Raw genomic sequence first — 18352 nt, forward strand, 5'->3', positions numbered from 1 at the left:
TAAGCGAGGTTCGTAGATAGGTTGTCCGATCTACCGTGTCATCACTGGTTGTTCATAGAGAATTAGGTTTGCTACTTCTTATGATGTAGATGTGCAATCCTTTTTGTTAGCGAAGTAAAATTATATGTGCATTTTATTCTTCTGACAAGCCAGAAAGTATTTCCAGATATGCATTTGTTCCTGCATTCAGAATTTCAGATGAACTAATTTTTGCACATGAGCTCATTCTTTGCTCGTTCAAATTCTTGGGATGCCGAAGTCTTCTTCCTCTTGCATCAATTGGAGGGACGTCGTGAACAGAACTCGTTGCGATCTCTGGGCCTTCATCTTGCCAAAGCAAACTTGTTTAAATCTAGGAGCTTATAGAAGCAGCGATCAAGGAGTTGTCATGTAGACCTGAAATGCCGTCGGCCGCACCCTAGAGAAGAAACTTTGAAGAGGGCCTATAGAATGGTCGAGGTCCAGCCAAAGGAGCAAATTTTACTTAGTGTCTGTTTGTAGTTCTCCAACTCCCAACTCCTTCAACTCCCGGTTTGGAGCTGGTCCGAACAGGGTAAATCCTTGAGTTTAGAACAAGAAGTTGGCTAGCAATTCGCAGCTTCCAGTTTCTTGGTAACCATTGGGCCAGAGGAATAGGAGTTTGCACGTGGGAGATTGGATAGTGATTAGAGCATCTCTAGCAGACCCAGCATCCCATCAACCCGCAAAACGCGTTTGCACTTCACGGAAAAACGGCATTGCGGCCGGTGCGGACGGCCGCAGAGACAGACCCCGCAAAATGGATCTGTATAAAAGGATATTCGCGGAATATACTCTTTTACGGGCCGGCTTTGCGGGGTCTGCTCTTGCATCGCTGCCGCCGGTTCGCAAATATCAATACCACACAACAAAAATACAACAATCATCCACACTATAAAATAATTATTTAGAAAAATTATCAATACCAACACAATACAACTCTTTGCCAATGGTGCTCAATGAGATCCTCCTGAAGCTGAAAGTGGGTGTTTGCATTTTCAATCTCTTTGTATGTCTGAATAAAAGCTCTAATGCGGTTAGGGTCTCTAGCTGGTTTGACACGGCTACCCACATTGTCGTAGAAGAACTCCAAGTTCATGCCCCTCTCATATTCCAGAATCATAATCATATTGTGAAGGATAACACAACATGTCATGATGTTTTTCAAGGTTTGCTTGTCCCAAAAAACGAGCAGGACCACGAACAAGGGCAAACCTAGATTGCAAAACCCCGAATGCTCTTTCAATGTCTTTTCGGGCTGCCTCTTGCACCCTTGCGAATTCACATTGTTTTCTGGTTTTGGGTTCTTTGATGCTCTTGATAAATGTGCACCAAGGAGGGTATATATCATCTGCAAGATAGTACCCTTTTGTGTATTCATGCCCATTGATAGTGTAGTTGCAAGCAGGAGTATCACCACTAGCAAGCCTAGCAAACAAATGAGACTGTTGCAACACATTGATATCATTGAGTGCCCGACATACCAAAAAAGCAATGCCATATCCATAAATCCTCGGATGCTATGGCCTCGCATCACGAGACTAGCCACAATACATTTCCTGCCATGCCTTCGGGCAATTTTTCCAAGTCCAATGCATACAATCAATGCTATCTAGCATGTCAGGCCAACCTCTCCTCTCATTAGATGCCATCAATTTTTGTGCGTCATTCTCGTTGGGTGCCCGAAGATATTCAGGATCAAAGACACGGATGATCACTTTGGCAAACCTACACACTGACTCAATTGTGGTATCTTGACCAGTGCGAAGGTACTCATCGACATAGTCAGCCGGGATGCCATATGCAACACCCGCATAGCTGCCGAGATTTTTTGATATGCACTAAATCCCTTCAAGCCCGCGACATTTCTTCTTTGAGTAAATTTGCCTCGCAAGCGTGAACAATTTTCACAAAGAGGGACCGGCGCATTAGGTACCTTCTTCGGAAGAGCTGCGGTGGATATGTTGGATTCTCCGCGAAGTAGTCTTGCATCAACATCTCGCTCCCGAGATGGCGGTTCCGAGGAATGCAAAGACGCCCAATGGTCGATCCTCGCCGCCTCTTTCGGTTCTGTCTTCGTGCTCCTTAATGGCAAGAGCCATCACCAACGTGTGCTGCCGATAGTTTGCAAGCAGCGTCTCAACATCCGAGTCGTCCGAATCGGACGAATTGTCGAGCAAAACCTTCTCGCACGGGCTCAATTCCATCTACATGAACAAAAATTGCACGCCGCGTCAACCAAATATGCATAGTGCTAGGCACAAAGCACAAGCAAAGACTAATCGGCGGCTCATGGGGCGAGTGATCCCGAGCGGGGACTAGGGGAGGCGATGAGGGGCGGCTCGAGGGCGGTCGATCCCCGGCGGCTACGGCGACCAGGGGCGGCTCTTCTCGCAGGATCCAGGGGGCGGTGCAGCGTATCGATGGTGGAGGGTGGGGGACGCCCCCGCGACACGATTCCGCCCGCAGATTTGGCCGGAATCGCCGGCGGCGGACTGGCAGAACCAATGGCGGGCGGCGGCGGAAGGAGGTGGGGAAAGGGCGCGGGTTGAAATGTCCCTCCCGCCAACCGCTTCCCTGCGATAGGGGGCACCGTAGGGGCGAGGCGGAAACCTGTGCATTCACGGGTTGGGGCCGAGATTTTGCCGCGCCCCTAAAAAATTTTATGGGCCGGCCGCGTTTGCGGTGTCTGTTCGGGCGGGATTTTCCGTGCCGACCCGCATTTTGGCGGTTATTTTGCGGGTGGGGGCTTTTTGCGGGGTCTGCTAGAGTTGCTCTTAGACATGAGAGGTAGATTTTTTACTTCCATTCCTTTTTTGGTATAAGTTGAGAATTAAATTGGAATAGAGATCCTCGAATTAATAAGGTACCCCATGGGAAGAAAACAGTGAGAATTAGCCATCTCAATTCTCAGTCCCCCTCTCACTTAAATTCTCATTCCCTCTAATCAATCAAATGACTTTTTATCTCCTCACCCCTCAACTCCCATTCCCCACCTCTAATTCGCACGAACCAAACATGCTACGAGAGTTGGCCTAAACCCCTTGTTGCCACCCCAAAGTAAGCGAGCACAACGTTTCAAACATGCCCTCAATCCCATGATCCCAAAATCTTTTTTTAAACCACGACCGAAACAAACTATGTCCATTCCCAGAGCCCGTCGCCTCATGCGTCGTCGGCCCTGCTGCCCCACACACAGTTGAGGCCATCGCCCCACGCGCTTCATGAGCCACCGACCAAGCTGATCGGCTGGCCCCGCGCCCTAGATGACTCGAGTGATCAGCCGGCACCGTCGGGGCTTCCCGTGACTCGCTCTCCACCATAGATCCAATGCCGGTCGAGGTTCCTATCTGCCGCCACTCTAGGATCCCCCAACAGCCACGCCCATGCTCTGTGTACGAGCAAGAAGTTGTGTCGTTGAATCCCCCCTAAAAACGAAGGTTGTGTCACCGAACGTGATGTAGGGTAGAACCCTAGAGGCCGATCTTTCACGTTTGAAGCAGATCCGTACGAGGAACACGAAGAACACGAGGAGGGGAACAAGGGAAAAACACGAGAGAACACTCAACCAACAAGAATAAAGTCAGACATGCGCTAGATCATCGAGGCACAAGGTAATACAAGATCCAAATCCAACAAGGAACGATACATAGGGTAACTGATTCTTCTCCATGAGGAGGTCTTGAAGATGGTCTTCTCCAAAAGGAGGTCTTGAATCCAACAAGGATCTTCTCCGAAGAGGTGTCGGTCCCTCGCGAAGGAGTAGCAGATGGATGAGCGAGGCTGTATTTCACAAATGAGCTAAATCAACGCTAACCCTCTCTAGGAGGAGGAGGAGGTCTATTTATAGTCTAAGTGCAAATGGGGGCGAAGTGAAAGGGTACATGGGCCTCAGGCCCGAAGCTGCGCACACACAGGCGTCGGTCGTCCGACAGGTACCGGACGTCCGGTGCCTCGCGAGGGTCCGGTCGTCCGGTGCTTGTCGGACGTCCGGCGTTTTGGCTCTGGACAGGTGGCGTCGGACGTCCGGAGGTCTTCGGACTTCCGATGTTTCCGTACTGGCTGTTGGTGTCGGACGTCCGGTCGGGGTCGGTCGTCCGGACGCTGATGAGTGTCGGACGTCCGGCGTCGGGCGGTCGTCCGGGCGCTGTAGGTAGCCTCGGCTGGAGTCGATCTGGCTGGTGAAGTCTCCAGGCGTCGGACGTCCGGAGATCGTCGGTCGTCCGGAGGTCGTCGGACGTCCGAGAGCTGTAGCTTCCTGGCAGCTCTTCCTCTTGTTCCTTGCGCTTGGTGTCCTCGCCGTCTTGTCCAATGCTCCTAGTTGTTCCATGGCCTTCCTCCTGGTTCCTAGACATGCATAACACACATGTTTGAGGTAGTAGCCATATCTCACATGTGGAAAGTGACAATTCGTAGAGGAGCGAGTTCACCTTATGTCTAATGGCGTATGTTCGAGGTCTCGTCATATGTCCCTTTGGGGCTTGGAGAGCAGTCAGAGTGTACATGGGGATGAACGTGGGATGCTCCGCATCATCTCCCCCCCCCCTTGGGAAAGATCCGACCTCGGATCATGATCCTCATCACCATGGAAACGGTTGTCGTGGACGGACTTGTAGTTGGACGAAATTGAAGACATGGCGCAATCCAAGTACTCCAAGGTGTCTCCAGAGTGGTATTCATGCAAAAAGAGCAAACACAAGCGACACTCGGAAATACAATGGTTAGTGACACAAAGTGTCCATCAAGTAAGTATGAGTCTGTTGGGCAAGATTGTGTGTGACAAAGCGTATGAAGCTTATCAAGATGATCTAGAATGATATGCAAAGCATTCATGGGAGGAAATGCAATCATTGTGCACACAAATATGTTGTGAATATGATCAATGCAACCACGGTGCAAAATGATGTCATAGTGAGACGGTTTATCAATAGCATGAATATGGCAATGGATGCTCAACATGTGTATGTAATCATGCAATTGATGGTAGGCAATGTGATCATTATGTATGAATATGCCATCAAGAAAGATCGCAACAAATTTGCTAAGGAAATGCACAAGCTCATATATCATGGATGACATGAAAATAGATGCAACAAGAGAAGCATTATGTGAGTCAATCCATTCATGGGGTGCAAACTTGTGGTGTGTATGATATGTCCATCGAGCATGACATGTGGGAGCACAATCAACAAATATGGAGGTGTTGGGGTACCAAAGCTCGATGTCGTGGCATGAGTGGAGTTCTGAAGGTGCATCCAATAAGTGCGAGCGCTCCTCAATGTGAAGGTCCATAGAGCCAATCTCCAATGTCGCTTCTCCATTCGCGAGATGCATCATGTAGACAACAAGAAGGAAACAACAATGAAAGAGTGACCCATCCAATATGCATATTTGAGGATGGCTCAAAAGGAAGGAGTTCACCTTAGGAAAGTTCACGAAGATGTTGGAGTTGCACATCATGTACGCCTTCACATGACCAAGTTCTCTCGTCATGGTACTGCCTTGTGGATCCTTCAAAACGAAAGAACATGGCAAACACTCGGAAAAATAAATGAGGTTAGTGGAAGTGCAAAACCTATCATTCGTGTGGTAATATACCCAACAAGTGTATGCATCATGCTCATCATAAGAAAGTACAAGGGAGCATTTCATAGTATGGAGGCATATGTTGTAAGAACAACCAAATACAAGAGGCTCAATCAAACAAGCATGCATCACAAGTAGTGTCAAAGTCTCCAAGATCAATAAGCATAGTATGGTTGCACTCAATACAAGTGGATATGAGAGAGGCAACTTGATGAGGACATCAATACCATTGTTACACCCACAGCCCCTGCTGCTATACATACTAGACCAATTACTAGAGCTCGCGCACGCCAACTAAATTACCAGGTACTTTTGTTTCTTGATAATGATTCTAATGTTCATGAGAATATGATGCTGCCTAAATTGGATACATTTGTTTTGCTTACAAATGAAGGGCCTAGCTTGGAGAAGGATGAACATTGGAGCAAGAGAAAGCATGGAGATGATGGCATGCGCAAGGGGAACAAGAACGGAGTTACGAGTGATGATTTCAGGTCTTTGAAGCCACCATAACGAGTGCATGAAGCCTTGGACGAAATATACAAGATGCCACTTCATAAATTTCGTCCAGAGGCTATTATAGGTGATGCGTCACCTTTTTATTGGGCCAGGCCCATGTAATTTCGAAATACATTAGTATAGGCTATTTTTAGAGTCTGTATGTGTGGGGAAACAAGAGATAGGGTTGATTTCGGACCCCTCCACCAAGGGCCACGAAATCCCCCCTCTCTTCCTCCATATATACAGCCCTTAGGGCACCGTTTAGACTTTGGGTTTTGTTTAGATTAAAGTTCGCCATAGCTGCAACTTCGCGTACTTCGTTTGTGTTCAACAACCAGACAAAGGCGTCACAGAACCCCACCTTGATCAATAAAGCTTGCATCTTATATTCGCAATATCCAGATTGCAATTTCAGTTTCTTGCTTGTTCTTCGTTTGCTCGCAGGAAACAGACCCTCGTGGCCAGGTTGATCGTGCTCCGGCGTGGTCAATAACCTCTCGGAGTTGGTTTAGCGATTGCTAAGGCGTGACGTCCTCGCACGTTCGTAGTCGGATCGTCAAAGTCGACTTCCACCAAAGCGATATCCATCATCTCATCGAAAGACGGGACACCTTTGCCTCTATCAAGTGGTATCAGATTTCCAGGTTGCTCGGTGAGATTTTACAGTTTTCGTAGTTTAGACCGAGTCTTTTCTTCATACCTATAGTCCACGAAAAACCCAAAATTTTTTTAGGGTTAGTTCATCTTATCCGAACCAATCTGAGCTTTTGCATAATCTTTTCTGTATTTGCTTTATTGAATTTGCGGTTGCATCATCGTGTCAAGTTGCTGGTCCTAGCGTCTAGTACTTTAGAGTTTCGAGTTCTGTTCACAAGTTGTCACGCCGCCGCTGCACCATCGTCATCACCGCTGCCATATACCACCATCGTCATCACCGCTGCCATATACCACCGTCGTCATCACCGCTGCCATATACCACCATCATCATCGCCGTTACCATATACCACATATCCCCGCCATCACGCTAATCCAAGTCCACCTCCATCAAAGATTCGCCACCAGTCCGGGTTCCATCGCCCTGCAAATATCCGCCACCAGTCCGAGTTTCCACCAGATTCATCTCCGCCACCAGTCCTAGTCCGAGTCCAGTAATTGTTGCTTTGTTCTCGATTTCCAGATCACGCGATACTCCGAGTCGTGACAGAGTAGGACTCCCCAACTTCTGAACCATCCGCAGAAGAAAAATAGTTCCAGTTTCAAAAAAAAACTAAGTCTGGAAAATTCTGGCTAGGCAGTATTTAGACCATTTGTAGGCTTTTTTGAAATTTTTTTGTTGCGGAGCAAAAAAAAGGAGGAAAAAAGTGCAAAAAAAGGAAAAAAAGAGAAAAAAATTCAGAGTGTGCTCCTTCCTTGTTTACGTGTCGCGCCGTGATTTTGTTGGTGTTCTAGGCTCGCGTCTCTAGCACAGTATAGCCTAGGACCAGCACTGTACCGTCGTTGAGCGTTTATTCAACTTTGCATCTCTGAATTGATTATTGCTGACCCTTTTTGCTACCATATTATAAGCCTTCCCAGCTCCACATACATCTATGTCGTGCGTTTGACTCTCCCTGGTAATCGCTCTATCCAAGCTTTGAGAGTTTTGACTACAACGGTTGCCGATCACCGCCTGCTGCTGGGTAAGAACTGGTAAGAATTTGAGATTTGCTTGACGGATTTGTGACACCCACCACCACCTCTTGTTAGTAGTCTGTAGGATCATATTCTTGTGTGTTTCTATTGCTGCTAACCATGCCAGGATCACAAGCCGACGAGACTGACTGGGAGAACATGACGAATAAGGATTTGCATGATAAATTTCAGCAAATGATGAGTGGACAGGTGCAAGATGTGCTAAACAGATTTGAAGAGGCCATGGAGAAGATAGATGGCATGGAGAAGATGTTCGAGACAAAGCTCGATAACAAGTTTAATGAATTGCTCGCGCGTCTTCCACCACCACCACCCGCTGCACCTAACGCACCTCTCCAACAACAACAACAACGACTACCTCCACGTCGCGAAACAGACCTCCGCCGAGCGAGCTGTGTCCCTCTTGCGTTTGGCCAAACTGTTGGTGCTGCTGTTGATACTTCTGTGGCTCCTGCTGCTGATGCGGAGGATGATGATTATGTGGGAGATTACGAGGATGAGGTTGATCAAAATCAGAACTACGTGCAACCACTTACACCACACCCACCAGGTCGTCCACATGCAAATATTCACAATGGTAGGCCTGCACCACCACCTCAGGTACGAGATGATGTCCATATTCCTAAACTGAAATTGAATATTCCACCATTTGAGGGTAGATATGTTCCTGATATATATCTTACTTGGGAGTTAGAAACTGAACAACGATTTACATGTTTACAATATCCTGAGGAGAGACGGGTTGCTGCTGCTGTTTGTGCTTTCACTAGTTTTGCATGTGTATGATGGTCTGAACATTCTAGATTATATCCTATTCCAACTACTTGGGCTGCTTTAAAAACTGTTATGCGTACGCGTTGGGTTCCACCATATTATCAACGTGAATTGCTTCAAAATTGCAGCGTTTAAGACAAGTGAAAAATTCTGTAGAAGAATATTATCAGGAATTACAAACTGGCATGATTAGATGTGGTATTGTTGAGGAGAATGAAGCTATGCTTGCACGTTTTCTGGGTGGATTTAATAGAGAGATTCAGACCATTCTAGACTATAAGGAGTATACTAATATCACTCGTTCATTCCATCTTGCTTGTAAAGCTGAACGTGAAGTGCAGGATCGACAAGCATTGGCGCGAACTAACTTTTCTGCAGGCCGACCTTCATCATGGACACCGCGTGCATCTTCTACTTCAACTGCACCAGCACCTCAATCAGGTGCCTCCTCCAGCCGTGATACAAGAAAACAGGCACAACCACCATTAGCTGCCAAGAGCGCACCTGTCGGGCCTACACAGAGTTCTTCTTCTTCCATGGCATCAACAAGGCACACAAGTGATATTATTTGTCGTCGTTGTAAGGGAGGAGGTCATTATGCGAGAGAATGCAAATCTCAGCGTGTGATGATTGCTACCGAGGATGGTGGATTTGAGTCCGCTAGTGACTATGATGAGGAGACTTTGGCTCTTATTACACGTGAAGAACATGATGGAGATGATTCTGATCATGAGACACAATACATGGCTCCTGAAGACGCTGATAGGTATGAATGTTTAGTTGCTCAACGTGTTTTGACTGTGCATGTCACACAAGCTGAGCAAAATCAGAGGCACGATTTGTTCCATACCAAGGGAGTTGTGAAGGAGCGTTCTGTGCGCGTCATCATAGACGGAGGTAGCTGCAACAACTTGGCTAGCATGGAGATGGTGGAGAAGCTTTCTCTCACCACAAGACCACATCCACATCCTTACTACATCCAATGGTTCAACAACAACGGCAAGGTTAAGGTAACACGTACTGTTCGTGTGCATTTTAGTATCTCTACATATGCTGATTATGTTGATTGCGATGTGGTACCTATGCAAGCATATTCCTTATTACTTGGTAGACCATGGCAATTTGATAAAAATTCTGTACACCATGGTAGAAACAATCAGTATACTCTTGTTCATAAGGATAAAAATATTACTTTGCTTCCTATGACTCCTGATTCTATTTTGAAAGATGATATTAATAGAGCTAATAAAGCAAAACAGGAGAAGAATAAGAGTGAAAATCAGATTGCGGCAAAAGAATTTGAGCAACAAATGAAGCCTAATAATAAACCATCTAGTGTTGCTTCTGAAATTAAATTGAAAAGTGCATGTTTATTTGCCACCAAATCTGATATTGATGAGCTAGATTTCAGCAAATCTGTTTGCTATGCTTTTGTGTGCAGAGAGGCATTATTTTCATTCGAGGACGTGCCTTCCTCTTTGCCTCATGCTGTCACTAACATTTTGCAGGAGTTCGCTGACGTCTTTCCACAAGACGTGCCACCGGGATTACCGCCTATTCGAGGGATTGAGCATCAGATTGACTTAATTCCCGGTGCTTCACTGCCAAACCGTGCGCCATACCGTACCAATCCAGAGGAGACGAAGGAGATTATGCGTCAAGTACAAGAGCTTCTCGACAAAGGTTATATACGCGAATCCCTTAGTCCTTGTGCTGTTCCTATTATTCTAGTGCCGAAAAAGGATGGTACATCATGTATGTGTGTTGATTTTAGAGGCATTAATAATATTACTATTCGTTATCGTCATCCTATTCCTAGGCTAGATGATATGCTTGATGAATTGAGTGGCTCTACAATATTCTCCAAAGTTGATTTGCGTAGTGGATACCATCAAATTCGTATGAAATTGGGAGATGAATGGAAAACAACATTTAAAACTAAGTTTGGATTATATGAGTGGTTAGTCATGCCTTTTGGTTTAACTAATGCACCTAGTACTTTCATGAGATTAATGAACGAAGTTTTACGTGCTTTCATTGGACGATTTGTGGTAGTTTACTTTGATGACATATTGATTTATAGCAGATCTTTGGAAGAACATTTGGAACATTTACGTGCTATTTTTATTGCTCTACGTGATGCACGTTTGTTTGGTAACCTTGGGAAGTGCACCTTTTGCACCGACCGAGTATCTTTTCTTGGCTATGTTGTTACTCCACAGGGAATTGAAGTTGATAAAGCCAAGATTGACGCTATTGAGAGTTGGCCGCAGCCCAAAACGGTCACACAAGTGAGGAGTTTTCTTGGCCTCACTGGATTCTATAGGCATTTTGTGAGAGATTTCAGCACCATTGCTGCACCTCTCAATGAGCTTACAAAGAAAGATGTGCCTTTTCTTTGGGGTACCGCACAGGAAGAAGCCTTCACGGTATTGAAAGATAAGTTGACACATGCTCCTTTACTCCAACTTCCTGATTTTAATAAGACTTTTGAGCTTGAATGTGATGCTAGTGGAATTGGATTAGGAGGTGTGTTATTACAAGATGGCAAACCTGTTGCATATTTTTCTGAAAAATTGAGTGGGCCTAGTCTGAATTATTCTACTTATGATAAAGAATTATATGCTCTTGTTCGGACTTTAGAAACATGGCAACATTATTTATGGCCCAAAGAATTTGTTATACATTCTGATCATGAATCTTTGAAACATATTAAAAGTCAAGCTAAGCTGAATCGTAGACATGCTAAATGGGTTGAATTCATTGAGACTTTCCCTTATGTCATTAAACACAAGAAGGGTAAAGAAAATGTTATTGCTGATGCATTGTCTCGTCGTTATACTATGCTTTCACAACTTGACTTCAAAATATTTGGTTTGGAGACCATCAAAGATCAATATGTGCATGATGCTGATTTTAAAGATGTAATGCAGAATTGTAAAGAAGGAAGAATGTGGAACAAGTTCGTCGTTAACGATGGATTTGCGTTTCGTGCTAACAAGCTATGCATTCCAGCTAGCTCTGTTCGTCTTTTGTTGTTGCAGGAGGCGCATGGAGGAGGATTAATGGAACACTTTGGCGTGAAGAATACGGAGGACGTACTTGCTACACATTTCTTTTGGCCAAAGATGAGACGGGATGTTGAGCGTTTTATTGCTCGCTGCACTACATGTCAAAAAGCTAAGTCACGACTCAATCCTCATGGTTTATATATGCCTTTGCCTGTACCTAGTGTTCCTTGGGAGGATATATCTATGGACTTTGTTTTAGGTTTACCTCGAACAAAGAAGGGGAGGGATAGCATATTTGTTGTCGTGGATAGATTCTCGAAAATGGCACACTTTATACCATGTCATAAAAGCGATGATGCTGTTAATGTTGCTGATTTGTTCTTTCGTGAAATTATTCGCTTGCATGGTGTGCCAAATACTATTGTTTCAGATCGTGATACTAAAGTTCTTAGCCACTTTTGGAGATGTTTATGGGCTAAGTTGGGGACTAAACTGCTTTTTAGTACTACTTGTCACCCCCAAACTGATGGACAAACTGAAGTAGTCAATAGAACATTGTCTAGTATGCTTAGGGATGTTTTGAAGAATAATAAGAAAATGTGGGAGGAATGCTTGCCTCATATTGAATTTGCTTATAATCGTTCATTGCATTCTACTACTAAGATGTGCCCTTTTGAAGTTGTGTATGGTTTCCTACCTCGTGCACCTATTGATTTGTTGCCTCTTCCATCTTCGGAGAAGGTTAATTTTGATGCTAAACAACGTGTTCAATTGGTTTTAAAAATGCATGAGTTAACTAAGGAAAACATTGAGCGTATGAATGCTAAATATAAACTTGCTAGAGATAAGGGTAGAAAACATGTTGTGTTTGCACCTGGAGATCTTGTTTGATTACATTTGCGTAAAGATAGATTTCCTGATTTGCGCAAATCAAGGCTAATGCCACGTGCTGATGGTCCCTTTAAGGTGTTAGAGAAAATAAATGATAATGCATACAAACTTGAGCTGCCTGCAGATTTTGGGGTTAGTCCCACTTTTAACATTGCAGATTTGAAGCCTTATTTGGGTGAGGAAGATGAACTTCCGTCGAGGACGACTTCATTTCAAGAAGGGGAGGATGATGAGGACATCAATACCATTGTTACACCCATAGCCCCTGCTGCTATACATACTGGACCAATTACTAGAGCTCGCGCATGTCAACTAAATTACCAGGTACTTTCGTTTCTTGGTAATGATTCTAATGTTCATGAGAACATGATGCTGCCTAAATTGGATACATTTGTTTTGCTTACAAATGAAGGGCCTAGCTTGGAGAAGGATGAACATTGGAGCAAGAGAAAGCATGGAGATGATGTCATGCGCAAGGGGAACAAGAACGGAGTTACGAGTGATGATTTCAGGTCTTTGAAGCCACCATAACGAGTGCATGAAGCCTTGGACGAAATATACAAGATGCCACTTCATAAATTTCGTCCAGAGGCTATTATAGATGCTGCGTCACCTTTTTATTGGGTCAGGCCCATGTAATTTCGAAATACATTAGTATAGGCTATTTTTAGAGTCCGTATGTGTGGGGAAACAAGAGATAGGGTTGATTTCGGACCCCTCCACCAAGGGCCATGAAATTCCCCCTCTCTTCCTCCATATATACAGCCCTTAGGGCACCGTTTAGACTTTGGGTTTTGTTTAGATTAAAGTTCACCATAGCTGCAACTTCACGTACTTCGTTTGTGTTCAACGACCAGACAAAGGCGTCACAGAACCCCACCTTGATCAATAAAGCTTTCATCTTATATTCGCAATATCCAGATTGCAATTTCAGTTTCTTGCTTGTTCTTCGTTTGCTCGCAGGAAACAGACCATCGTGGTCAGGTTGATCGTGCTCCGGCGTGGTCAATAACCTCTTGGAGTTGGTTTAGCGATTGCTAAGGCGCGACGTCCTCGCACGTTCGTAGTCGGATCGTCAAAGTCGACTTCCACCAAAGCGATATCCATCATCTCATCGAAAGACGGGACACCTTTGCCTCTATCACAACTAATGGACACAAGAGACAATGATCAAGATATATCATGTGAGAGGCATGAGCATATATGTCATCAACCCAAAAGAGCAAGTAATAGTGGAACATGGGTGATGCAACATAGCAAGCCATCATAGCGGTCAAGTCAAGCAAGCTAGTAGTGCGAAGATGCAACATACTAGAGGAATCATGCAAGCATGTCATGTGTGCAAATAGTGGGTATGAATAATGCACATGTCATATCACAAGCACGAAAGCAAGATATGAGAAAAATATTAACAATGTATTGGCGAGAGGCCATATGTAAATAGCAATGGGATAACATGACACTCCCAACACAAGAATCAACAATAGCATGTGGCACAAATAAATCATGGCAATAGCTATTAGTATCTCCACCAAGCATGCAAATACACATAGGGGTAGCATAATGGTAGATGCAAGCAAGGGTCACAATTGCATGGCAAAGGCATAGGAGCAAGCATATCATGCAAAGTGACACGGTAAAATGAGTATAAGGTGACAAGTGGTAGATAGCCCATAGCCGTGTGAGAGCCAAGTAGAAGAGATGCGCGTAGTCGTTGCGTGAAGGGAACGGTGGGGAGGATAGTCCACGGGATCCCAAGTCATCGTTGCTCTCAAGAGCTCGTTTCGTCAACTCTTGGGATTGAGAGGTTGACGAGTATATGTGAGTACCTACACAAAACAAAGGCAAAGGAAAAATTGTGTGTGCGTGGTATATGTACACATCATCCATCATGATGCGCACATGCATGAGTCGGTTAGCACAAAATATCCAATGCTCAAATAAATGAGATGTGCGATATAGAAACATGTCATCCATCATGAGTGGTTTGTTGTTATATGGCATAATGGAGACTCAAGTAATGCATCATGAGAAATATCTAGAGCATTGTTATTCATGTAATGCATATGGTGCACGCAATTATGGGAATCATGCAAGGTATGGGATTTATCAAAATCTCCTAATATGTATGAGGAAACTATGGGGGTCTCCTCATGAGCATTAGTAGGAACATCACATGGAGAATATTGACAACATCCAAAACAAAGCATATTTGGAACAATGTGATTATGGCATGGCATAGTAGATGAATTGCATAAGTCGTGTAAAGGAAGCATGGCAATATCATCACAAGAGAAGCAAAAGCCAATGACCATCATCTTGTCATCTATGCCATAATTGCAAATGGGATTTATTTTAATGGGGCATGCATAGTTACTATGTTAAGATTGTAATGATGCAATATGGGAGATCTCACTCATAGCATATGCCAAGTTTAATGGATTGTCAAACATGATGTGACCAAAAGAATTTTCACATGATATCCTATGGAGCATAGCATCACAACTAGGCAACTCAACAGCTCATCATCATATTCATCATAAATTGGTAAGTCATGATATGAAGAAGTCACACTAGCATGAAGCATGGGAATAGGTGGATCAACATCATGCAAGCAATCGATGTCAAGATAGTCCACTAGTGGGACAAGAGAAGCACCATCACTTATGTTACCTTTGGAGCGTCACTTATGTGTTGTAGGTGAGGTGTCGAAGATCCACTCGTTGTCATCTTCATCTTGATGGATCCATGTGGGGGGTGCATCATCTTCCACCATGCCCATCGATTTTCCCATTGGAAGGATGGACTCATCAAGGGTAGGCACGTCATGTAGGAGACCTAGTACCAAAGAAGAAAACACACTAGGAGTAGAGGTTAAGTCGTTAGAAATCATAGTGGCCTCACATGTCGTGTCAACTACCTCACTCGCGAAGTGTTGTGGCTCACTCCCTCCCTCAAGGATGCTCTCACTCATATGGTTGGTGGAGTCACTCAAATGGCGCTCAACCTCACATAGGATGTGTGGCATCCTCTCATGTGTGGGGCTAGTGGTGGTCACACTCATCCTCTCATGTGAAATGCTCTCAGTGTCATATATGGTGGAGTCACTCATCTCGCTCATAGGGTGGTGGCTCTCCTCACATGAAAAATGGTGCATCTCGACATATATGGGTGTGGGAGAGATGTAGGTGCAAATGTCTCCATGCTCAACTCCTATCGCCGTGGTCGAAGGGGATGGCCCTTGCTCGACCTTCTTGTCACCGTCTTGGTGTTGGAGGCCCATATGATGTGGCACCTCGTAGCTCATCTCCATGACCGAAGGGAATTTCCCATGCTCGGCCATCTTCCTTGAGGGGCTTCCAAAGATGGAAGTGTCGCCCTCGCTCGTAGGTGGTCGCCTTGGACTTGATGAAGTTGTTGTAGGCGCACTCATGGGAAATAGGCGAAGATGTCGTACGTCCAAAGGCGAAGATGCCTTGAGAACACTTGGCGAAGATGCCAAAGTGGTTGATGTAGCCGTAGCTCCGTCTTAGTGGTGCTCGTCTCACAGTCTTCTCTTTTGCTCATGAAGCTTGGACTTGGCGTGAAGCAGGGCTTGTTGGGACTTCTACATTTGCGCTTGTGGAGCATATTCATGATGATGATGTCGTTGTCGTGCTTGAGCTCGTAGTAGATGTCGTTCGTCGTCGTCGTGCACATGATGCTTGGAGGTGACTTGCCCTTCATGATGATGTGAATCACGAACGTGATGATGGTCGCCGTGTAGATGTGGACGTGGACGAATTACGCTTGCATCGTTTTTGCGCTCCGAAGACTTGTGGCTTGAACGTCGCCGCCTTGAAGATGACGAAGGGGAAGAAGACTTGATCAAGGACCGAATCTCCTCCATCCTTGCATCTTGCTCCTCTTTATGTGCGAAAAGCTTCTTATCGATGTAGTCCCTTTTCCTTGCTTCGGAGTGACGAATGTCGATGGAGATGTTCTTGATGCGCTCTCGCAATCTAGATTGTGCGCCTTGCATTTGTCATTATAGATCGAAGATGGACACTTTGGTGATGTAGTTGTTCACGCCGTCGTTGTTCTCAAGGACCGGAGATGAAATGCCTTTCCTATCCATCACAAGACTCGAGCAAATATGAGTGGGAGAAAGAGAAGAACTAGACCAAATGTACCTTGACCGATGTTGAAGATGGATCAATGATCACTCAAATGTGTAACAAGGAAATATCACAATTGGTACCAATTCTTGTCGGTTCTCACACCTACACAAGGAAGGCTTATGGTAGCTCGGTGAGGATAGTGGCACAAAAAATTTGATGCAAAATGTTAGCAAGAGTCAATAATGTTGAAAGAGATTCACAAATTCGCAAGCGAGACAAGTAGACCAATAGCAAAGAATGGCACACGGAAACACACACACAGATAGATAAATGGGGTCATGCAACCAAGAAATGAGCACAAAATGTGGAATCCACAGAAAACGCTCATGTTGCACAACTCAAGAGAGACGGTAGCACGATTGCTCAATAGGCGGATACGACACTTGTGCACAACCTATAAGATGCAAAATGGATATAGTTTTATCCCAAGTATGCTATGTATGTATGGTTCCCGGTGTTTCTCTCAAGATGATCCAAGATGATCGGATATGACAATCTTATATGCAATGTGGTATGATGCTATGGCACTTACTTACAAGCTTCTTTGCTCTCTCTTTTGCTTAAAAGCTTTATTTCTTTCTCTCTCTTTTTTGTATGGCCACTTTTGCACAATGCACAAACCAAGATAGCAATTGTGTATATGCGGGAACAAACTTGTGACACAAGATATGATACAAGATATGCACCACGATGATATGGTATGTATGCTATAGGAATTATGATCACTAATGTGCACAAGTCACGTTGCCAGAAATACTCAAATGGCTAGTCTCGAACTCTCGATAGGCAAGTAATGCAAAATGGGCTAGGGGTTATCAAGGCAATTTGTAAGGGGGATATACAATGATGTTGTCGAGGTTACCATCTGTGGCGATGATGAGAGGCGGTGTTGCCGATGTCAACCCGTTCCTAGTTAGCCGAAATACCCTAGTGATGCGTCCATCAATGCATTAGCAAAATCTGATCAAGCAATCAACTCTAATATTTTGATGGTGGGTACAGTTGCACTTAAAATACCATCACAAGATCTAGAGCCGGAAGAAATTAAGCCTAATTTTCGTACGCCAAGCTACATAATTTTTGGTGATATTCCGGTCCAAGTCACGTGATGTTGTGTTTACATGCAGATGATCAGCTGGTCGGACGATTAATTAGTGGAGTCCTTAGTTTAGGAAAATCAATCGGTGTTAGGTAAAGGATAAACATGATTAGATGTTTCCTTGGCGTGATATACGGAGGAGTCCTAGTAGTAGTTGTGTTCGGTTCGTAGCAAGAAAATCTCGTTTGTTTTGTTCAAGTCAAAGTCTGAGTCGGTTGTGCCTGCACGCACTATATATACCGGGATGGCACATCGTGTAAGGGGGCCGAGTTTTGTTTTGGTGAGTTGAATAAAATCTAGAAAACGTCCCATGTCGGGGACACCAAATACTGAGCTTGTTTTTGCTGATCCCTAGTGGATTTTGTCGCTGCTGCGCATGGAGTCGATCCAGTCTACTCGACGCAAGTTTTTTGGGCTTACGTTCTTCCATCTTTGCTTGAACGGAAGTTTTTGTTTTTCTGCTAGTGCCGTGAAAGATCGGACCGACGAATGACTCGCCATCTAGTCGAGTCTACATCAAGTGGTATCAGAGCTAAGGTTGTTCACGGTATTGTGTTGATCAAGATGTCGACCTCGGTCAACAAGGAAGACGAGGTTGCTGCTGATTCTCAGGAAATTGT

The sequence above is a fragment of the Triticum dicoccoides genome, chromosome 1B, assembly GCF_002162155.2.
Source record: "Triticum dicoccoides isolate Atlit2015 ecotype Zavitan chromosome 1B, WEW_v2.0, whole genome shotgun sequence".
NCBI lineage: Eukaryota > Viridiplantae > Streptophyta > Magnoliopsida > Poales > Poaceae > Triticum > Triticum dicoccoides.